Source organism: Dasypus novemcinctus, chromosome 13 (genome assembly GCF_030445035.2).
Source record: "Dasypus novemcinctus isolate mDasNov1 chromosome 13, mDasNov1.1.hap2, whole genome shotgun sequence".
NCBI lineage: Eukaryota > Metazoa > Chordata > Mammalia > Cingulata > Dasypodidae > Dasypus > Dasypus novemcinctus.
In genome coordinates, this window is record NC_080685.1 from 114,051,225 (window position 1) to 114,076,165 (window position 24,941).

The 24,941-nt window shown below is 38.5% G+C and overlaps 1 long non-coding RNA gene and 1 pseudogene across 3 annotated transcripts in view; both read right to left on the reverse strand.

The window, feature by feature from the left end:
• LOC139436316 (uncharacterized) overlaps positions 1-24,941 on the reverse strand; it is a 272,961-nt gene that overhangs the window by 65,416 nt on the left and 182,604 nt on the right. For 2 of the 3 annotated variants that reach the window (XR_011645578.1, XR_011645580.1), the window contains exon 4: positions 15,537-15,704. This is a non-coding gene — a long non-coding RNA (uncharacterized lncRNA). Of the gene's footprint in view, positions 1-15,536; positions 15,705-24,941 lie in introns of those variants that run through there. The other variant, XR_011645579.1, reaches the window with a different exon arrangement.
• Positions 8,806-9,908, reverse strand: LOC105747674 (olfactory receptor 2G2-like; annotated as a pseudogene).

Sequence of the window (24,941 nt, forward strand, 5' to 3'; positions counted from 1 at the left end):
CTATAGTTTAGATAGTGAAGTATTTTGAAAATCAGCCTAAGATTACAGAAATGGTTATGCCCATCAACAGATGAATGGATAAATAAAATGTGGTATATATATACAATGGAATACTACTCAGCTATAAGAAAGAATACAGTACAAACACATGTGATAGCATGGATGAATCATGAGAACCTTATATTGAATGAAGCAACCCAGGCATTGAAGGACAAATACTACATGACCTCTCTGATATGAAATAAGTAAACCTGTTGGGAGCAGTCAATATGAGTATACACTGAGTTCAGCAATGCCAGTAACATGGCTGCCAGAGCGGAGCCCACTTCTTTATTCTTCCTCCCCACTCCTTTGTTCTCCGTTTCCCGCCACTGCCAAGGCTGATAAGGTGGTACGCAGGCGCAAGGTGCGAAACTGAAGTCTGCTCTCTACCCTAGCAACAGCAGCTACCAATCCCTAGCCCCTACCCCTTCACCCACCACCTCTCCCCTCCCCAAGAGTATAAATGCTTTGTTCTCACAATAAAATTTTACAGCTTGATCCTCACCCTGTCTCGCTGTCATTCCTCGCGTCTCCTGTCTCACCATTCTCCTCCACGCAACCACGAGCCCCCGTCCCATGCCCCACTGGCCGGAGCAATTACATAAACCAAGCTATCTCAGAGAGCTAGAGACTGGATGATAAGCTTAAAGGAAGTTGGGGGGGTAAAGGAAAGTTGCAGGCTGACACCAAAATGGGTGAAATCTATGATAAGCTGGAGGTAAGTATTTGTACAGGGAATGGATAAAATGGGGGAATAGGGATACCTTTGGGTGGGGCTTTGTGGGCTTATAGGGGGCTAGGGATGGGAGGATAGGTCATATGACCCAAGAAATTAGGGGGAGGGTGGGGGAAACACTTGAACATAGGAGGTTGTCAGGTATGTGGTTGAAATTATAATGTAGAGAAAACACTAGAAAACACAATAAGGAAGGTTACCTGTTTTAGATGCTTAAAGGGGTCATGTAACACAGGGCAGGCTTCTAGGGAGTGTGTGAGTGCTCATTTTGTCATAGTGGGTTATATCATTGGGTGGAGACCCATACAATGACAGTGAAGGTATACCCACATCCTGGGGGGACTGATATTCTCAAACAGATGGAATTGTATCTCTCAAGAGAATTGGTGGCTCCCAATGGGTTAGGGCAGTCAAGTAGGTCAAGCCCTCAACATTGTTGGAAGTATCTCTGAATATGGTCCTTCAAGTAATAAAGATTCATTGTCACAGTGGGCCCTGAGGGGAGGGGGAAAGAGGTATTGAATAGATGGAATCAGTGTAACTGTGGGGTAATGTAAGTGTTCCACAAGATCATGCAATGATGGATATAGGACATGTTAAATTACACCAAAAAGGTATAAAAGTCTATAGGCTAAAATGTAAACCATAATGTAAAGCATAAGATAACTAAAAATTTAGAAAATTGTATAGTCTAAAATATAAATCATAATGTAAACCAAAATGGAACCATGTTTGAAAGATATTGTTTCAATAACTGTACATCAGCTGCAGCAAATTAATATGAACATATAAAAATACTGTTGTTTGGAGAGGGACAAAGGGTTTGATGTTGGATATGTGGGAATACTATATACTGTATATGTGAATTACTATATCTAAAACTCATGTGAAAACAAGCTTAATAATTAGGGGGAAAAAAGAAAGGATGTAGACACTAAGGAAGAAATGGAAGAAATTCCCTTGCCACTGTACATACAGGGCAACACCTATAGCAGTGATGAAAGGCAAAATGTCAAAAATAAAGCTTCTTCATTTTTTCATTTTTTGATATCAAATTTATTTTTCCTTTATTTAGTTTTTCTAAATTAGTATGTATTCTATATCTAACCTTCAAATCTATCATGATATTCCATTTTACTATTAATAGACCCTGGCAATATATTAGGCTTCCTTTTTAAAGAAGTTTTGGACCACAGAGATGTTCAACTATGGCAGGGGAGGAACACTGGTGTGGGGTGTTATTGATAGGGGGCACATGGTTGGGAGGGAGTTCTCCAGGGCATGTATACAGGGTACATAAAAATGTTTGGATATTTTCATAGTGGTTTCAGTTAAAAATGACAACTGAGGGAACACTGAGTTCCTAGCCGAGGGAGCTCTATCACATTCCCCAAAGGAACAGCAACAATTATCCAAGTGCAATGGCAAAGACTAATAAAGATGGATGGTCCAACAATGAGTCCTTGATACTGATGGTTATGATCATGAGCCTGTGTGCCTGAAATATGAACTAGGCCTAGAGCTTCAGGGTGCCTAGGAGTTACCTCCAGAGAACCTCCATGTTGCTCAAATGTGGCCACTCTCTAAGCCAAACTCAGCATGTAAATGCATTACCTTCCCCCCAGCATGGGACATGACTCCTGGGGATGAGCCTCCCTGATGTCAAGGGATTATGACCAAGCACCAGCTAATGATTTAACTAGAAAAAGACCTTGAATAAAAGCATCAACTCAGACTAGCAGAGTATCTCAGCCTACATGTAATATCAGGTGTTAAAACTGCTTTTTGACTTTGGATTAAAGGGGGAAATGGAAAGGACAAATGAATTTATATGGCTACGAGTCTCCAAAAAAGAGTCGGGAGGTCATCAGAGGGGTATTGCTTATGCACGCCTCAGCAGGGTACCAGAGACAGCCAAAGTAGATAGAAACCCAGGTATTGTGCCTCCTAAAGGCTACAGAGACCCACAGGTTCTATGGTCATGGCAGATGACTCTGGAGTTCAGTGCCATGTCAGTTGGCCCTACTTTGGAGTTTATGTTCCTAAGTGTGATGGAATTGGGACTCAGATATGACCTTTCTACACATGACTCTTCAGTTACTTTTACCAGACCTGTAGTTGGCGTTTGGGTTGGTGTATACTCAGGAGACCTGAATTTCTGGTCTGTCCATGTGACAGCCAGGCCCTGAGCCTCAACAGACCTGCAACTCCTACCTTCTGGTTTATTGGACTTACCCTGGCCAGCTAACAGGGAGGTGAAGAAGGGTAACCACCACACCAGGGAGCCAAGAGTGCCTACAACTGCAAGCAGGAGAATTGCACCCATCATCCATGTGGAATCTAAGCTCCCTCTTGATGTAGAGGGGTACTGAACATAACCATCCCAGGGTCCATAGGATGGAGAAATAGAATATGGATTAGAATGGACTTACTGGTGTTCTGCTGGGAAACTATTGTGATTAGTAATGGAAGAAATTTAGTATTGATGTGGAGAAAGTGACCACAGTAGCTGCTGATGGTAGGGAGAGGGAAGAAGAGGTACAATGTTGGGGCATTTTCAGAATTTGGAGTTGTCCTGTGTGGTGCTGCAGGGACAGATGCTGGACATTGTGTGTCCTGCCATGGCCCACTGGGTGGACTGGGGGAGAGTATAGACTACAATGTAGACCACTGTCCATGTGGTGCAGCAGTGCTCCAAAATGTATTCACCAGGTGCCGTGAATGTGCCACGATGATGGAAGAGGTTGTTGATGTGGGAGGAACCGGGTGAGGGTGTGGGGGGTATATGGGGTCCTCATATTTTTTGAATGTAATGTTTAAAGGAAAATAAAGAAAAGAAATATATATATAAAAGAAAAGAAATGGTTATGATCTTTGATTATACATGGAACATACACAACTCATGCTTCACAATATCTATTCTGACTAGAAAAATCTGGGTAAAGATGGAAAGAAGAAAGAAAGGAAGGAAGAAAGGGAGGGAGGGAGAAAAGAGGTAGGGAGGAAGGGCAAAAAAGGCTAAAGTAAGGATCAAGGTTTGATGTTTTGAAGTCCATGCTCTTTGTCTCTAAAGCTCATTCTAGTTAAGCCTCATACAGCAACCAGAGTTATCTGTGTCTCTCAAATATGACATTTCCCTTTGATGGTTCCCTGTGTTTACAAGAAAAACATGCACTATCCACAAGGCATTCAACCCCTCCTTGGGCTGGTTTATGCCCTCCCTACATCCACTGGCATACCCCACACATCTATCTATCTTATCATGCTGCCATTATGAGTGGTTTGCACTTCCCCTACTTTCCTTTCACTCAGTCATATGTTTTCTTAGGCTTCTCCCTATGAAAGGATATTCTCCCATAACTCCCGTCACAGGAAAAGCATCTCCTCCCATTTCAAAGCTCCATGCTGGTCACTTATGTACAAAGTCTTCCTTGACTCTGATCAGTGATGACAGCCCCCATGCCCCACCCAGGTAGATTTACCAATTATTATCTAATAAAACCATCCTTCATCCTGAACCTACTTCTATCATAGAACCTATCAGATACCACTGATATAAATCTTTACATTTGTATGTTTCTAATAAACTGCAAGCTTCTTAAAGTGAAGGGTCATGTTTTACTGATTTTATTATGTGTAATTTGTATGGAGTCTGAAGCATAGTAAAAGATAAATGTTTGTTGCATAAACTAATGCATTTTAGTTGCCCTATTTCCCAAAGACATACCCTCTCTTGGGTCTTTCTGTATAGAACATAGTCTACCTTTACTTTTGTGACACTGAACCTTGCTCATTACTCAAGCCACTTGCCTGTTTAAAGCCTTGAAACAGGCTGAAAACCCATAGCCATGTCTTATCCCAATTTGAAGAGATCCAATATAAGACAGATGTTCCTCCTGGTCTAGTCCATTTTACAGATGTTTTGTTCCTCTGTGTCTGTCCTGCCTTTAGGTGAAAGTACAAGACTGACGGTGTTAGAGTTCTCAGTATCTGCTCATGTGTTTTAAAGTTACCCACCTGAGCAGACAAAGGCCTGATTTGATGTGTAAGCAACTGTCCTCTCCAGTGCACATTCTGATTTATGCTGTTTCATCTCTCAACTTGCTGACCCCTGTCCGCATCAATACAATCACATCTCTCTGAGGAAACTGCCAAATGAGACCACAATGTTAATAAAGTCAATAATGAATGATGCTCTGGAAAATACTTTATTCTGTCTCAATAAAACCAAACCTAATAATTCATTTTAGTGACATTGTACTTACAATATTCCTCCATTTGAGGATGAAGAAAGTCCAGAGCTCAAAGGCTTACAATAACGCACAGCTTGAGTTGTATAACTGTATGGTAATTCTCCTAAGTAATTTTTTTTACAGAAGATTAATACCATATTGAATTGAGTGCTCCAGGATGTTGTTTGTATCTACCTATGTATCTCTTTATGTAAACATCCATGCAACTATTTATGTATCTAAGCAGCTATTTATCGATCATCTGTCCTCTCTGTATCTAGGTTTCTGTATCTATTTAGCTATATCTATCTATCTATCTATCTATCTATCTATCTATCTATCTATCTATCTATGTATCTATCATCTGTGTTTTCCTGTAAGAGATGACTTAAGTTGAAAATATCAATTATACTAATAAGTTGCCAGGCACTACCTTGTACTTATGAATAGCAACAGAAAATTGCCACATTTCCATAACTGCAGAAAAAATAACTTGAAATTCAAAGAGTTTAACTTTCTCTCTCAACATTTCATGTTACATTAATGACAAACCATGTCCAGCAGAGATAGAAAACTATAAGGCTGCTACCTGAATAACTCTCATAAATCCATTCAAAACACAAATGCACTCAAGTAATGCTAAATTCAACTTAAGTCTTACTACCAAGACTCTATAAATGTGTTGGCATTTTCCACATCTTCAGAAAGCACATTTTATAGCATTTCCTTAGCTTTGTGTTTCTGTGTCAAACCTGGTCCTGACCCACCAGGCAACTTAGCTTCAGAACAATGTCTGTTGAAGACTGATATTTCTCACAGGAACAAAGCCTGAAGAAACTGTTTCAGTCATAATGAGATTTGGGAGAGAGGGGGATCTGAAGTGGGCAGGATCCCTTTATGGCAAGTTCATGTTTATTCATATCTACAAAATCCTCTGGGGTAACCTGTGTCCAGAAGGCAATTAGCAGAGGAAGTAACTAACTCCAGGGGATCAACCAAGGAGAATGGATATACATATTTTCCTAATGTGGAGTATTCTGTTTTTAATACAGTATCATTCTTCAACATCCTACTTTGTAAAGGAAGTCATTAGACTTCCCAGCATAAAAAATAAACAAACTTGTCTGTGTTGCTTCCTTGCTCCTTCTCTTCAGTTACAAGAAAGAACATCTCTGTCATCCACTTTAAAGTTAATTGTTCCACCTGTAACTTGGATTACCTGCATCATATAACTCCCCATAACTAGCAACTTCTTTATTTATTAGTGCAAAGAAATTTCATAGTAAAATCATCTGGAGGTAAGTTTAGATTTACTGTCTCTTTTGTAACCTCCCCCAAACCTTTAAATGTTGGATTACTCAAACATCAAGCCAGCATCCTCAACTCTTATCATGATTTAATCTTCCCTAAGTGAACCCATCTGCTAATCATTACATTAATTATGAGTACATTCCTCTAGTGAGGACCAGATCCTCATATTCAACTTTCAAATGAACAGCTCTCCTTGTACCCCAAATGATATTTGTTCAAATCTAAGCCCTTGCTTACAATATTATGTTTCTTCTAAAAGTAAATGGCATCATCATCAGCCCAATTCATGCAAGGTAGAAACTTGGGCCCATCATTGATGTGACCACCATTAAGTTTATCTTTTTTATCCTTCATATCAAGTCCCCAAAATTACAAATAACACCTAAATATTTCTCAAATATGCTCCTTATTAACTCTTCAATCTCCAACGCTGGTTGCAAATTTTAAGCTGAATGAAGATATCTTATGTTCTAATACAGTTACCTCATTAAATAAAGGTTAAAATGAGTTAAAAAAATAAGTGTAGGGATTTGTGTTTGTTATAAGAAGTATTAGGACTAAAACCAAAACATCTCTTCTCTGTCCGGTGTTCTTTCATTACATCAACATTAGTTGATTACATGTTGAAATAATGTAGTTCTTTTTTAAGTCTAAATTCTATACCTCTTTCAATATCCAGGTCCTTAATGACCCTATATTGGTTAAGACTTTCTTGAACTTTTTCAACTCTAAAGACATAGCCTGATTTTTATTTTGATGTTGCCTAATATAAGATACAACAGAGTGGCATGTGGTACTATTGGTTGTGAATAAAAATAATCATAGAACATTTTTTAAAATTCCTTCAAAGAATTTGGTATTTGAAATTTTTAACAAATATGTATTATTATAATTCATGGACTATCCTCAAATTATTACCTCTGCTTTCTTCACAACATGCATCCAAGAGAAGTTGGGAAATCAGTTATCAGCAACTCTCATGGCAAATTAATCCTCAAAGCTTTGGCCTGACACCAGATGTAGGTAATCTGGTGATCCCAGGGAAGGGAAGTTACTCAGCTGCTGTCCCCTGCCCAGACAGTGACAGGAAGGGAAGTTTTGATAAATAAAAACATTAACCTATGTCATACTTATACAATACAAATCTACTTAACTACAAGATTTTTCCTTCCTATTTTGTACTGTTCCAATTCCTTATCTGGCATACAGGACCCTTTATTCCTTGATCAAGTCAGACATTTTTCTATCATCTCATCTCAACTATAAATCTTTGGTCCATCTTACATTTTATTTTGTTCCTTTAATATTTTCATAATTTTAAGTTTACTTCAGTTATAAAAACATGCTCATCTCTCTACATATATGACTCTTAAAAACTCTTCTTTAATTGACTTAAACTTTCACATCCTTCTGGTCTCTCTGGGACAATGCATTTCTCAGCTTCTTAGAAGTCATAAGTGATGGGTCAGTCATTCCTTGACTTGCTTACTCTTTCAATGAAATGATTAACACACTTGGACTTACAAGACCTTCCCACTCTAGTGAGCTGAGAATATTCTTTTTTGCCTCACTAAAATGTTTCTTTATTTTGATGTACATTTGAACCCACCACTGTTGCCTACAATAGTCTATACAACTCAGTTATTGCCATCATGCAAGAAAGTAGAATGTAGACTCATATATTCACACAAAATTTCCCAAAATCAATTTTCATTTTCAGAAAAGGAACATACATAAAAAGAATTCTTAGAGTGAAGTCTGGAGAAATGATTATCAGTGTTTAATAGTAAATAGTGAAAGATCTTTGGTTCAGATTTTGTCCAGAAAATAAAATTCAAAATGAAGAAAAAAATGTTTTCTATATATAATATAGGTTAAAATAACACTAATAACTGCTATTAATTACCTGTGTCTTCAAGACACAAAATATTCTAGAGCTGTGATTCATCTCAGGAACTAGAATTTATGGTTAGGCAGTTAGAAATGGTTTATGAATTCAATTATAAAATTAGAGAACTGGGCTCCCTCCAGGGGCTTTGTTCACCATTTTTAATGTACGGCTTTAGTTCTTATGGTGTTTTTGCCCCTCTACAAATCTCTTCCAGGTTCCAATAAGGTGAAATAAAAAGACTTTTGCTTTGTGACAATTTGCTTAATTCAGACATCCAGCTCTGTTACTTTGGAAATAATTAAGCTACTTGTACTTCTATAGTTATGGGGAGGAGTCTGCAAGACTGACAACTGTATTGTTACAAATGAACGATGGACAGAACAAATGGCTTTATGAATGCCTTGAATGTTTGCATGTTCACTTTAATCTTGTAAAGAGTTTAGCACTTAAAAGGAATCTCACATTTGCTACTTAAATAATACATTTTGAAGAAAAGACACTGAAGCATAGATTGAGTAAATACTAAACTGTATGCTGGGTTGGGTCATAGCAAAGTCAGGATTAGGTGCATATATTCATAGTATTTTCGTATGTTAAAAATTGAATAAACAACGAATTAAAAGAAAATGGAATAAAAAGACCAAAGTGTGGTCCTTCTGGAAGGTTTTTATCACAGTATCACTTTTAGGAATTCTTTGGGATTCATGTAATGTTATACACAGAATATTCCCTAGAATTTTCTCAAGAGCCCTTTTAAACTCTTTGTTCCTTAGAGTACAGATGACAGGGTTCAGCATAGGGGTCACCACAGTGTAGAAGGGGGAAACAAACTTTCTCTGATCTTTGTATTTACTCTTGGATGGCTGCAGATATATGAAGATGATGGTTCCATAGAAGATGATGACCACCAAAAGATGGGAAGAGCAGGTACCAAAAGCTTTCTGTCTGCCACAGGCTGACTTGATCATCAAAATAGCCTGGACAATGTACCCATAAGAGGCCAGGATGAATGAGACAGGCACTACAAGGAAGAGGACAATAGCCACAAAAAGCCCAATGTCATTGAAAATGGTGTCCACGCAAGCCAACCTGATGAGCACAGGGATCTCACAGATGAAATGGTCCACTTGATGACCATAGAAGGGCAGCTGAAGAGACTAGACTGTACCAGGCTGGTGGCCACCCCACTGAGCCATGCCATAGAGGCCAGGATCATATAGAGATGGGGATGCATAAGGACAGTGTAATGAAGGGGGTGGCAGACAGCAACATAGTGATCGTAGGACATCACCATGAGCAAAACACACTCTGTGGAACCCAGTGCAAGGGAAACATAGAGTTAAACAGTGCAGCCACCATAGGTAATCATTTTCATAGAATCACTCAGGTTTACCAGGAGCTGGGGAATCACACTGCTGGTGAAGCATAGGTCCAGGAAGGAAAGATGAGAAAGGAAATAATACATTGGCATGTGAAGTTTGGATTCCAGATGAGATATCAGTATGATGGTTGTATTACCCAAAATTGTTAGTAAATACAAGATCAAGGTGATTATAAATAGAGCCTTCTGTAACTGAGGATAATCAGAAAACCCCAACAGGATGAAACCTGTCAGGCTGCTCTCATTGGTACTCCTCACCATCCCTATTTGCGAGGTAGTTTCCAGAATGCTGAGGCATTGCTGAAAAGATGGCATATTATACAAGGTCAAGTGAGTGACAAAGTTACCTCTCATAAAAGTATCCTATGTTAAATTGGTATGAGTTTGTGTCCTTAGAGCTAGTAACTTCCATCGATCCATTTTTCCTAGTGTGTTCATTCTACCCATTTGACTTCTTAGTGGTCTTCTAATTTTCTTCAAAATAGAGAACAATGGGCATATTAATAAACAACATCATCTGCTATAGGAAACACTTTAGACCATTGTTTCTTTCCAATACCACCAAATTTACCCTTCATATTTTAACATATCTTTCTAGTTACAGGAAGGAGGAAATTCAGATGATTCCAACTAAAATTAGAAAACTGAATTTTTAAGAAATTTTCTATTATAGAAAAATATCTCTCATCATGAAGAATTGTGGAAATTTCTAAGGTTACATTGCTGAAATAAATTGGATATGATTATCATTAACTATAAAACAATGCCTGAGAGCTTACATGACCTGCTCAAATGTATCTGTTTACCAAGAAATATAAAGTTTGGATGCATTTCTTCTGAATGTATGTAAAACTGATTTTGATTCTACTCACTATCTATGTTTCTTATTCCTTCCACTGCTGCTTTTTATTTGTTTTTCTTGGTTTTTGCCTGTTTCTATTTTCAGGGACCAAGGATCCTTTTGATTTTTAGGAAATGAAATGGTATCTGTTAGTTATATATCTTTAAGTATTTAAATTTCTTTTCCTAGAATCATTTGCCTTCTAACCATCATTCAAAGTGTGAATGCAAAATGTGCTTCCTGGAAAGGAAGCAAGCAAGTAAAAGGATCTTTACTTCCAAATGAAGAAACCATATCTGATTTATGAAATGACACTACTCAGTAAGCTATTAATTATGGAGGTACTACAGAAAGACCAGGCCTTTCTTCCAATCCAGTGTTAGTAAGGAGACTTTCCTCAATCCTGCAGAAAAATAAAATAGCCCTTTAATATTATACACTCCCAAAACCTTTGTTTTTAAGTATTTGATTTGAGTAAGGTGTATGTCAGTTTCTTCACAATAGCTGGTGATCTCACAGCATCCATGTCCATGGTACTCTCTCAAAAATCCATTTGGCAGTCTGCACAAGTTATATCCATCATTTTATACTCCTTTGATTTTCCCAGGAGAGTCTGAAACAGCTCAAGTCAACTAGTAGATAGCTGATATCATCATCAAGTGAATGAATGAAGAGATGCCTTAAAATATGGTGCAAAAAGAAACCTAATTCTCCTGAATATAAATTCTGGTGATGATAATTAATATTTAACATTTCCCCAAAGCAATTCCAATTACTTCATGTTGGAATGAAATTTCAAAATACATATTTTTTTGAATTTCATGAATGTATCTTCAATCGAATTATTTTGTAAATAATATTTTAATTATTTTGAATAACATGGAAAAAAGTATCTATAATATTAGAGACCCTCTTTGTTTAAATAGATCCTCTGTGATAACTTCAGTTCTGGATATGACATTTTCTTGATAAATCTTATTTTCTTCCCTCTGACCTTTGTAGATCCCTATAATATCTCCATTTTATTAACTAAATTCACTTAAGCAATATAGAAATGAAGAAAGGAGAGCCAGTTCTTTTCAATCCCAAGAGATATAATCAGATCTCCTAGTATTAAATGAAAGTTAACTTTGCTAACTTCTCACTATATTTATCCTATTATTTCTGGGGGGGCATGTTCTTATGAATATCTGAAATGATGCAAGGAAAGTAATTGCCAGCACCTCATAGTTATTCATAGATTGATCAGGAAAAGGCATACCACCACGTACTCTTCAAGGGCCCATTGTGATGTCTTAGGTAGAACTTAAGTAGAACTAGCAACACTGATAGAGAAATTCCTGTGATAGATCCATGGGACATAAAATGATTTGCTCAACCCTGTTAAATATTAAGTGAGATGACATAGTTAAATGTCCTGAATTTATAATCTGAATCCTATAATCCTTATCCATCTACCTGTGATCTCATCCTCACCTTATGCATAAACCTCAAATTTATAATCCCTCATGAATTGTAACTGCCATAAGCACATGTGGTTCTACCCTTATTAATAGTATTAATGTGGTTAAGGGACACTTATAAATGTGGCAACTTACATAGAAAAGGTGGCATTGGATTGGGAAAAGTGGACATGGTGGACGATGGGTATGGGGAAAGGCAGGAAGAGATGAGAGGTGGAGGCGTCTTTGGGACATGGAGCTGCCCTGGATGGTGCTTCAGGGGCAATCACCGGACATTGTAAATCCTCACAGGGCCCACTGGATGGAATGGGGGAGAGTATGGGCCATGATGTGGACCATTGACCATGAGGTGCAGAGGTGCCCAAAGATGTACTTACCAAATACAATGGATGTGTCATGATGATGGGAACGAGTGTTGCTGGGGGGGGGGAGAGGGGTGGGGGTGGTGGGGTTGAATGGGACCTCATATATATATATATTTTAAATGTAATATTATTACAAAGTCAATAAAAATAAAAAATAAAAATAAATGTGGCAACTTGCCATCAATTTCAACTCAATATTTTCATTCCAAAAACAGAAACATACTGCAATATCTTCATTATCACCTTGTTTATTTTCCACCACTGCCTTCAAGTAGGAAGCTACACAGATTTTGTTTATATTCCAGAAATAAATATTTCCTTTAAAAATTGATTTCCTTCTGGTAAATTTTATGCAAAATTAACTATCACTAGTCCACCCTTTGTCACTGCAAGTCAGACCCTATCCAATGTCCTTTCCTGTTGTTGAGCTCCCAAGTATCTGGCTTTATATTTCATGCACATATATTTCCATGATGAACATATTCCCATTCATTATGAATCATTAAAGTCTTCAAAGTAAACAACAGGATTATCCAGGCATTTTTCCATGGCAGAATACAAGGAAAGTAATTAAATCTGCACATACATACCATTTAACTTGAACTTGCTTAATTATAGGATTTTTCTTAATATATCATATATCCTCATTACTCATTACAAATATCATGTGACTGATCATACAAAAGTTTGAAATTAATTCTAAAAAACACTGTGTTTTTAAAGAGTGATAGATATTGGCTGAGTGAAAACAATAGTTCCGTAACTTCTTAATTTAAATCTATTAACTATAACAGAAGAAAATAAAATGAAAAAGAAATATCTCTCTAAACAGGAACAGTCCTAAAACTGTGAAACTCCCATAAGTCTAATTCACATGTTCCATACATCATGTGCCTGATACATTGAAATTTAGTGAAAAACACTTGGATACAGAGAGAAAAGCCCTCTTTGATAAGCACCATCCAATGTATCACTTACCATGGAAAAATAAAATATAGAATGTAGAAGGCCATGGAACATCAAATATCCTATTAGAGGAGTGTTTCCATACAGAAGATTTTTCCCTTGCTGGGAAAATTAGCTCTGTTGATAAGTGGAATGGCTAGGAGCTAGGGGGAGCTAGATATAGTTCCAGAGAAAAGTTATTTATTTTGGAGAAAAGTGATTGGGAAAATTACGTCAGGATGAAACTTCCAGATAACCACTCTACTTTCCCACCAAGTGACTACAAGACATAAGATAAACTAAAAATCACCAACATTTATTCTCCACTTCAAGTTTTAAAAATCCAGGTAAAATCACACCCAGAAAACCTTTGAAGAAAAAAGCAAAACACACTCTCCCAATATATTTGGGGAAAGAGCAATCCTGAATTGCTGTCTTCTCCCAAAGATTAAGGATATGTAAAAAATATTTTTAAAAAAACAATACCTCAGTTTCATACACTACAAAATCTATTCTATTAAAAAAGGTAAAACACACAAAAATAACAAAAGGTAGGAAGGCTCATAAAAGACAAAAGGTGGATGAAGAATGTGCTTTTGAAGGAGAATTGCTCCAAGAAGCAGTATAAATATTGAAAAGGTGAAATTTTCCTACAAACTCTGAAAAATACTAAAAAAACCTCAATTTATTGAAACAAGATTTGAAACAAAACCAGATTTAAAAGGCAAAATTGGCTGAGGTATTTAAATAAATTAAGGAACTAAAAATTGTTAGGGAGATGGAAACATTTTTGGAAAGGCAACAATAGAGATTAAATAAGGATGAGCTTGAGTAACTTGCAGAGACTGCAGTAGAAAGAAAAAATAAAAATATATTAAGAAGATGACATTAAAAAGTCAAGCAGCCCTAATGTAAGGGGGAAATAGAAAGGAGAAATGAGAATATAAGGCTATGAGTCTCTAAAAAAGAGTCTGGAGGTTGTCAGAAGGAATGCCCTTATGCAAAACTGAGCAGAGTCTAAGAGACAGATAAAGTAGATACAACCCCAGATATTGGTTCTTTTGAGGGATAAAGAGACCCACGGGTTCTATGGTCATGGCAGATGGGGTTCACTGCCATGGCAGATGGCCCTTCTTTGGAGCTGGTGTTTCTGCGTGATGGAATTGGACTCAGATGGGATCTCTTTTCACAAGACTTGCATGCTACTTTAATGGAATTGTAGTTGGTGCTGGGGTTTTAGATATATTTAGGGCATTTGAATCTCTGGACTGATAATATGACACCCAGGCCCAGAGCCACAACAGACTTCAGCTCCTACACTTTGATTTATTGGACTTACCCCACTCAGCTAACATCGAGTTGAAGAAGGTCAACCACCACACCATGGAGCCTAGAGTGTCTACAACTGAAAGCAGGAGGAGTGCATCCAGTATCCATGTGGAATCTAAGCCCCCACTTGACATAGATGTGCAATGGACAAAACCAATCCAATGTCCACAGAGAAAATGTGGAATGGGTGTGGGAAGGGTAGCCATGGTGGCTGCTGGGTTTGGGGAATGGGAGGAAGAGATGAGATGTGGAGGCGTTTTCAGGATGAGGAGATGTCCTGGGTGGTGTTTCACGGACAATTACGGGACATTGTAGATCCCCCCAGGGCCCACTGGATGGAACGTGGGAGAGTGTGGGCTATGATGTGGACCATTGACTAGGGGTGCAGTGATGCTCAGAGATGTACTTACCAGGTGCAATGGATGTGTCACGATGATGGGAGAGAGTGTTGCTGTGGGGGGAGTGGGGGTGGGGGCGGGGGGGGGTTGAATGGGACCTCATATTTTTTTAATGTAATTTTAAAAATAAATAAATAATTTTTAAAAAAAGAATAAAATCAGATAGACAATGTGCAAAAGAAGAAAAATAGTTAAGAAATATATAAAAATTTCAACTTTACTATTAATCAAATATATTTAAACTAAGGTACAGTCAGATACTATATAATTATAGTGCATGGTTAGTAGCAGTGCTTCAACATGTGTTTATTAATTGTAAAAAATGTACCACACTAGTGAAAGATGTTAATGTGGGAAAATGTGGGAGGGGGAGGGGCAAAGGGAGGGAGTGAGACATATGGGAACCCCCTGTATTTTTATGTAATATTTATGTAATCTAGAGCTTCTTTAAAAATAAAAAAATAAGATTGTGTTCCCAGAAAAAAAAAAAAAGGTCAAGCAGCAAAATTATAACTATCCTAAATTTCAGTTAGTAATTGTTCTTGACATCAGAAGGTCAACTTATAATACCATGAAAGCTAATTTCAAAGCTAAAGCAGTAATTATTTTGGCTTTCATGATGGGAATTTATTAACTCACATGCTTACAGTTGTGAGACTGAGAAAAATGTCCAAATGAAGTCATCATCAGGGGATGCTTTCTTCCTGAAAAATGGCTGCTGGGTGATCTTGGAATCCTCTGTCACATGGCAAGGCACATGGTGGCATCTTCTGGTAAAGCAGTAGTTTTTCAGTTAGTTTATAACCATATATTACACAATTCACACTAAAGACACCACTGATAAGTTTTCATGCATAAAATATAACAAATGATATAAAGCAAGAATGCAGGTGATATGAAGTTTGTGTCATTGGCCAAGTTTTTTTGAAAACATTGATTACATGTATAGTAGAATTTTTTATCTTTATATTTTCTAATTCATTACCGGTAAAAATGAAATCAGTAACAAAAGTTTAGGTGCCAAAATTTCAATTAGAAAGTGTTAGAATATATCATACATAAGAAAATTGAATATCAAAACATAAGAATATTCTAAACTTCTCAGTAAACAACATAAAGGAAATAAGTAAGTTAAAGAAGTTAGAAAAATACTACAAAATAAATCTTATGAGAAGCAAAATGATTAAAAATCAATTTTAATTTTAGTTAAAAATAAAAACAATTGCAAATATGATGAAAAATTCATGAACTAAAGATATACAACAAAATAAAGAATTCAAGATATTACCACATAAGACAAGAAACAAAAAAAAAAAAAGATAAGAAATCAAAACATTATATTGTAATCAATTTTCATTTTTAGTAAAATGCTATGAAATATCTGGACCAAACATCATCATTAAAACTTTAAATTACCCTAGAAGGATTTTGTAGATTGATTGATTTCCCTAATTATAAAAACGTGTCTTAGAAAGAATTAGGCTGTCTAATTGAGACCCAGTGAATCACGTTAATAATTGCCTCTTCCACCAATAATGGTTAAGGAGCCGCTTCAAAGGAACAACATATCCTACCCACCCAGGTCTTCCCAAAGGCCTGGTATGTATTTCTCTTTCTTCTTTCAGTGCAGTTATCCTTTCCATGACTCCCAGGCAATTTAGGGCATGGGCCCTAAACCATGGTATAACACAAACTTTTGGACTAGGCAACAAAAAAGATTTCCTAAGGTGCACACTTTTTGGATCTTTTCCTAGAACCAATCAACAGGGAGCATCCCATGGGATGCAATACTGTTGTGTCCCAATAGTCACACATCACTTTTTAGGAACACTAATTCATTCCACACTCAGAATAAGCTGCTCAGAATAAATTGAGCACTGCATGTACTCTGTCCTCAAATATCTGCCTCTAACTATTTGCAAACTTCTAGCTCATTTCATGTCTAACAATGTCCTTGTCTGCGTGTATCATTAACATGGATAAAAGCTGCATCTTCCCTTGTGCTGGACCTCACTCCTAACTCCACATGCCCACACGGTGCTCTTCTCTCTTGTGGAATTAGTCACTCTCTGCTAACTTGTGGAAGACTGTCTCTAGCCCCACTTCCCCAGTTTATTTCTCTTGGTTGTCTCCATCAGAAATCTCACATGAATCAGCAAATTATGTAAACCCTGTATTGTGGCTTATCCTGTAGCATGGATTATTTTTCACTTTGAAAATAATATATCATTTTTTTCACCATGTGATTGCAGCTCATGGGCTGCAAGTACTGCCATAGAGCTGAACACATAAGATATTATTCTCCTTAAAATACTTTTTTTTTTTAAGATTTATTTATTTATTTAATTCCCCCCCCCCTCCCCTGGTTGTCTGTTCTTGGTGTCTATTTGCTGCGTCTTGTTTCTTTGTCTGCTTCTGTTGTCCTCAGCGGTACGGGAAGTGTGGGCGGCGCCATTCCTGGGCAGGCTGCTCTTTCTTTTCACGCTGGGCGGCTTTCCTCACGGGCGCACTCCTTGCGCGTGGGGCGCACTCCTTGCGCGTGGGGCTCCCCCACGCGGGGGACACCCTTGTGTGGCATGGCACTCCTTGCGCGCATCAGCACTGCGCATGGCCAGCTCCACACGGGTCAAGGAGGTCCGGGGTTTGAACCACGGACCTCCCATATGGTAGACGGATGCCCTAACCACTGGGCCAAAGTCCGTTTCCCTAAAATACTTTTTGAGTATACAAATGTTGCTAAAAATCATTCATCCATCTAGTCTAGTCTGGAAGGCTCTTTTTTACTTTCCAAAAAACTAACAAAAGAACCTAAATTTAAAGGTGTTTTTTTTTTTTAAATCCAGGGATAACTCTAGGCCAGTAGCCCACACATCTTGTCGCTTGTCATGGAATTGTTTTGCATGATATTGCAATGACAGATATAGGGCATTATAAATTTTGCCAACACCCATAAAATTTTGTGGTACAAAGTATAAACCATAATGTGAACTATAGAGCATGGTTAGTAGCAATGTTTCAATATGCATTCATCAATTGTAACAAATACACCACACTAAAGAAAGATGTTGGGGAAGCAGACTTGGCCCAGTGGTTAGGGTATCCGTCTACCACATGAGAGGTCCATGGTTCAAATCCTGGGCCTCCTTGATCCATGTGGAGCTGGCCCATGGGAGGTGCTGATGCATGCAAGGAGTGCCCTGCCACGCAGGGGTGTCCCCCACGTAGGGGAGCCCCACACGCAAGGAGTGTGCCCCGTAAGGAGAGCCACCCAGTGCAAAAGAAAGTGCAGCCTGCCCAGGAAAGGCACAGCACACATGGAGAGCTGACACAACAAGATGATGCAACAAAAAGAAACCAGATTTCTGTGCCGCTGACAACAACCGAAGTGGACAAAGAAGAACACGCAGCGAATAGACACAGAGAGCAGACTACTGGGGCGGGGTGGCGGGGGAAGGGGAGAGAAATAAATAAATAATCTGTTTAAAAAAAGAAAGATGTTGCTAATGGGGAAAAATGTGGAGGGGGGAGAGATTGAGGAATATGTGAGTCCCCTATATTTTCAATATAACATTTTATACAACCTAAAGCTTCTTTAAAAATTAAAAGTAAAAAGTTGCACTGAAAACAATTTTTAAAATTGGGCCCAAATATCTTCTCAATAGGACTAGGAGATTAGGTACTATAGCATGAGAACAAAACAGTATAATAATGTAGAAGAAAAATGGTAATCATTTAATTGTCTATGGCAGTGATTGTACCTCTGAGCTGTTCAGGAGATGAAAGATGCAATTACATAAAGGGCAGAGAATATGGTATATTGAGCTGTTTGCCATTTCTTAACCTCCTTTAGGAGCTCAATTCCTGGGAATTTTTATAGTCCATAGGTAAGATCTATTGATTGAGCAGATAATATATATCCTGGTTTTTCTCCTCTTTATATTAACAATACTGTCTCTAGATGTTGACAATGTCATTTATGAATGTGTATTACATGAAGAAAGCTTAGGGTCAGAGGATATTTTTCCTTTATGAACAATATAAAATCTCAGGTATGATCAATTTATTTTTTTTTTAATTTTTTTATTTTTTATTGACTTTGTAATAATATTACATTAAAAATATATATGTGAGGTCCCATTCAACCCCACCCCCCCACCCCCCCTCTCCCCCCCCCCCCAACAACACTCGTTCCCATCATCATGACACATCCATTGGATTTGGTAAGTACATCTTTGGGCACCTCTGCACCTCATATACATTGGTTCACATCATGGCCCATACTCTCCTCTATTCCATCATGTAGGCCCTGTGAGGATTTACAATGTCCGGTGATCACCTCTGAAGCACCATCCAGGGCAGCTCCATGTCCCGAAGACGCCTCCACCTCTCATCACTTCCTGCCTTTCCCCATACCCTTTGTCCATTATGTCCACTTTTCCCAATCCAATGCCACCTCTTCTATGTGGACACTGGATTGGTTGTGTCCATTGCACCTTTATGTCAAGAGGAGGCTCAGATTCCACCTGGATGCTGGATGCAATCCTCCCATTTTCAGTTGTAATCACTCTAGGCTCCATGGTGTGGTGGTTGTCCTTCTTCACCTCCATCTTAGCTGAGTGTGGTAAGTCCAATAAATCAGATTGTAGGTGCTGGAGTCTGTTGAGGCTCAGGATCTGGCTATCACATTGTCAGTCCAGAGATTCAAATCCCCTAAATATATCTTAAACCCCAACATTAACTGCACCTCCAGCACATTAGCATGAAAGTCTTATGAAGGGAGATAGGTATGATCAATTTAAACCCTACTTTGATGACCTTTCACAGAGGTGATGTTGGACATAAAACAAAACAAAACAAAACAAAACAAACAAACCCTGCAGTTCTATTTTATAAGAGAAACCATTCTGAAATACTGTGGAACAACATGAAAGGATAATTTGAAATCTACCATCTGGATTCTCTTTAGCAACTTTAACTTCATAGTAGTTTCATGTACAATAAAGCAACCTCACCATCATGGTTGTGCCACTGATCAAACTTTTCTGTACACTTACTTCCATGCTGTAAAATGCATCTGACCTCAGGAGTCACTTCTGTGTTCATGGTATGTCCAGCTGCCTGTGTTCTAAGAGGAAATAAATCAGCATTCCTAGGTCAGGGCCCCATTGTCTCAGGAATTATTGGAGAAAGGCCAAATTAGGCAACAAATATGAAATTCTGAGAAAGAGAAGCAGTCTGGTTGTTGCAGAGACCTGCTATTAATTTCCAGGACAATTTGAGTGTCAGTACATCTAGAAAGGTGACAGTTTATCTTTCTCACTTCTCTGGAAGAGTGTGAGAGTAGGTTAAAATCATCTTGTGTGAGGTTGGTGCACAGGTGAAGTTATGAGGATGAAGTGTCATAACGTTCACACTTGGCTGGAAGCTCTCTCTCTCTGGAGATTGAATCTCTCTGCAACAGCTCCAGGAGATATTGCTCTTGGTACATGCAGCCAAGGGTATAACACAGATATGCCTATTCCAAATAATGGAAAGAATCAAGTGACTTTCAAATTAGATGTTGGGGCTTGCTGGGAATGTGTTTGGAGATACTAAACCCAATTTCTTCACTCATAAGACAAAACTTGAAAGCAGAAAACCCCATGACTTACCTCCTGGATAGGTTTGGGGCTTATACAGGGAAGAAAAGAATGAAAGAAAAAAGTGTTTGTTGATGTGACATCATCATTCCCCAGATGGGGAAATATGTAGCTCTATGGGAAATATGCAGCTCATTAAAATGTCCATAATAGAGGATCCTGGGAAATGGTCATGGAAAAAAAAAAATAAGAGAAATCTGTTGTATTGCAGTAAGATGTCAGCAACTTAACCTGGCATGTTTGTAATCACTTGCAAGTAATGCCTGTGTGAGGCAGTAGAAAAAGAGTATGATTGAGTGGTCTATAGAGAAATAGCCTCATGCATAAATCCCTCAAGTAACTGGCACAGAGTAGCAAGTTAGCTAGCTACTGACTGAATTTTAAGTGAACAGCAAATATCAGGCATTCTTGTACTGTGTGTTGTTCTCACTACTTTAAAATGTCCATTTTACATTTCTGAGCAGATTTTAAATGAGTAATTCTATTCCTGTTCCTCTTATATTAAAGCACCTTAATTGTAAAAATTGAGTTATTTGAAATAGGAGAATATTCATTCTCATATGGTTCCCTAATTATCATTCATACGTAGAAACAATTTCTAAAATCTACATTGTAAGGGGAAAAAATCTTTTTTGCTTCTCCATTTCTCAGTTTCCTCAGAATTCTGAGACTTACTTCCTCAGTAGAAAGGAGAACATTCCCTTTTAACCATGCCCTGCTTTATTGTGCAAATCTATCTGCTGACTCTTCTAGGAACTTTTAAGGAAATTTACTCTTGGCCTTAAAATGGATCATACTACCTGAAGATTATTTGGCTCCTATACAAGCTGGTAACCTCTTTAAAACTCACCTGTATGTTTTTTAATTTCTTATATATATATTAATATATGTCATTAGCAAATAGTAACATAATTCTTTTCTTCTTCAAGATGAGGCTTCACAGTTTAGATAGTGTTACTTTACAACAATATCAATTTGGTGCCAAAAATCCAAATAATTTTTTAAAACTTAACAGCCTTTTGTTAGACTGAGGAAGATACCTAACAATTTGTTGAAATGAAAGAATTTTCCCTTATATTTGACTTCTATTTTTTTTCATAATAGATATAATATTGTGAAAATCTAACAATGAATGTAACTGGAGCATTAGCAGTATTAGTCAATCAAAAAGTTGCTGATGCAAAACATCAGAAATCTGTTGGCTTTTATAAAGGGTATTTATTTGGGGTAAAATCTGTTACAAGGCCCTAAAGAGTCCTACTCAAGGTTACATCCTCACTAAATTCTGCTGCCGGATGTTGATGCAAGATGGTGGGTGACATCTGTGAGTTCAGTCTTCCTCTTTCCTTTTAAGGCTCTGTTGCCCCAGCTTCTTCTGATCTCGGCTATAGGCTGGAGGGCTCATCTCTCTTTTCAGGGCTTATTTCTTTATGGGCTTGGCTGCTCTGGTCTCTTCACAAGGTCAGCTGTTACCATCAGGCAAATGACTCACCTCTCTTTCTGGGGTTGCAGGATCTTCTTGTGTGTCTATGTAGTTCCTTTCCTCTTTTCTCACATATCTGCTTCAGTGAGTCTCCTTGATTGAATGCATGTTTATATAGCCCACAAAGGGGGCAAGGTCTCAAACTGAGTCGCTCTAAAACATAGTCAAATCAAAGCCATAATCTTAACATAATTTAATCAAAGCTATCTCAGGTGAGTCTAATACAATCAAAGGATATCATGCCTAGAGGAACAACCCAGTTTATAAATACAAACAAACATCTTTTTTAAAAATTCATAAATAATATCAAACTGCTGCACTCCATCTTCTGAATTCCAAAAAGACATTACAATATTCAAAAAACCTTAAATTCTTTCAATTAGTAATGCTAAGTGCAAAGTCACATTGGGAAGCAGATTTGGCTCAACAGATAGAGTACCCGCCTACCACATGGGAAGTCCAGGGTTCAAACCCAGGGCCTCCTGACTCATGTGGTGAGCTGGCCCATGCACAGTGCTGATGCACGCAAGGAATGCCATGCTATGCAGGAGTGTCCCCCACATAGGGGAACCCCACATGCAAGGAATACACCCCGTAACAAGAGCCACCCAGCATGAAAAAGTACAGCCTGTCCAGAAGTGGTGCTGCACACATGGAGAGCTGATGCAGCAAGATGACACAACAAAAAGAGACACAGATTCCTGGTGCCACTGACAAGAATACAAGTGGACATAGAAGAACACACAGCGAATTTGGACACACAGAACAGACAATTGGGGGAGAGGGTGGGGAAGGGGAGAGAAATTAAAAATCAATCAATCAATAAATAAATAAATCTTTTAAAAAACATGAAGTCACATTGCAACTACAGATTAAAGAAATATAGTTTGTCTTGAGGAAAAGTCCCCTCTGACTGTAGGTCTGTGAAACCAACAAAACCATTTATCTGCTTCCAGTATACAAAGACACAAACAAAGAATAAACATTTGCATTACCATAAGGAGAATTTGGGAGGGACACAGGAGTCACTGGTCCCCTACAGTTCCAAAAACCTGAGGGGCACACTTCATTAGATTTCAAAGTCTGACAGTCATTCTTAAAATGATTATTTTTTCTCAACCTCAAAGCCTCATGTGGGCCCAGTCTTTCCATAGGCTTGCCCAATGGGCATTTTCTTTTTTTTTTTTTTAAAGATTTATTTATTCATTTATTTCTCTCCCCTTTCCCCCCAACCCCAGTTGTCTCTTCTCTGTGTCCATTTGCTTTGTCCACTTCTGTTATTGTCAGCGGCATGGGAATCTGTGTTTCTTTTTGTTGCATCATCTTGTTATGTAAGTTTTCCATGTGTGTGGCACCATTCCTGAGCAGGCTGCACTTTCTTTCACACTGGGCGGCTCTCCTTACGGGGCACACTCCTTGCACATGGGGCTCCCCTACGTGGGGGACACCCCTGTGTGGCATGGCACTCCTTGCATGCATCAGCACTGCACATGGGCCAGTTCTACATGGGTCAAGGAGGCCCGGAGTTTGAACCACGGACCTCCCATGTGGTAGACGGACGCCCTAACCACTGGGCCAAGTCTGCCACCCCAATGGGCATTTTCTTGGTTCCACCCTCATCAAGCATCTGCAAGATGACTGAGCTCCAGACCTCACCCTCCAAGAACATTGGGGTGATGGTCACATTTTCCCCAACCTAGGGGAACAGTTCACCCCTCTCAGAGCACTGTGGTGTTGACCTCACTTTTCCCAACCCTTGGGGAATGTGCTCTACCCTGTAGCCTGGTGTAGCAAAAATTACCCTGAGCAGTGGATGGGAACATCCACCCTTTTCAAATGCTGTAATAAACTCACCCTTTCTGTGCTCATGGGTGGGGTTCCTCTCTTGCCTCAAGGAGACGTCTTAATTCCAGACTTCAGCTTCTATGGTTTTCCTCTTAAAGCTGTTTTCCCTTTCATCTCACCCTCCATATCCCTTTTAGTCCAGGCTGACAGTGGTTTTGTTCATACAGCTCTCTCAAAATCTTGTTGTTCTAGCATTCAGGAAGCAGGGGTCAAAACCATGAGAAAGTAAAACTTTCCACAAGTCTTTCCTGAATATCTGCATTTTCAATCCTGACTTACAAGTTCCAAGTTTAATTCCTCAAGTGGGCCACTATCATCTTGGGGCTTGATTTCCAGAGACTTGGAATTTCCAGAATCAGTTTCTGTTCAATTTGTGCCCAATAATTCAGTTATCAGCTTATCTCTTTCTTCTAACATTTTGCTATAAGGAGCAAGGAGAAGCCAGGCTGCATTTTCCACACTTAGTTTGGAAATCTCCTTGGCTAAATTTCCATGTTAGAAATTTTCAAATTCTGCCTTCCATATAACATCAGGAGCAACCTTGCTTGTTAAGTTCTCTGCAACTTTAAAACACAGATCACCTTTCCTCCAGTTTCCAGTAATACTTCCATCATTTCCTTCTAAGGCCCATCAAAACTCTCTTTAGCATCCATGTTCCTACCAACAGTTGCTTCAAAGCAGTCTAGGCCTTTTCCATCAAGCATCTCATAATTCCTGCAGAAATACTCCTTACCCATTTTTAAAACCAACCCAGCATTTTGGTAATTGCAAAAGCATGAACCCACTCTCCCGGTACCAAATTCTGTATTAGTCAGTAAAAGGGGTCCTGATACAAAGGACCAGAAATCTGTTGGCTTTTATAAATGGTATTTATTTGGGACACAAGCTTACAGTTCCAAGACCCTAAAGAATCCAATTCAAGGTTATTTCCTCACCAAACTCTGTTGTCAAATGTTGAAGCAAGATAGTGGGCCACCTCTGCAAGAGTTCAGCCTTCCTCTTTCCTCTTAAGGTCCTGTGGCCCCAGCTTCTCCCATTCT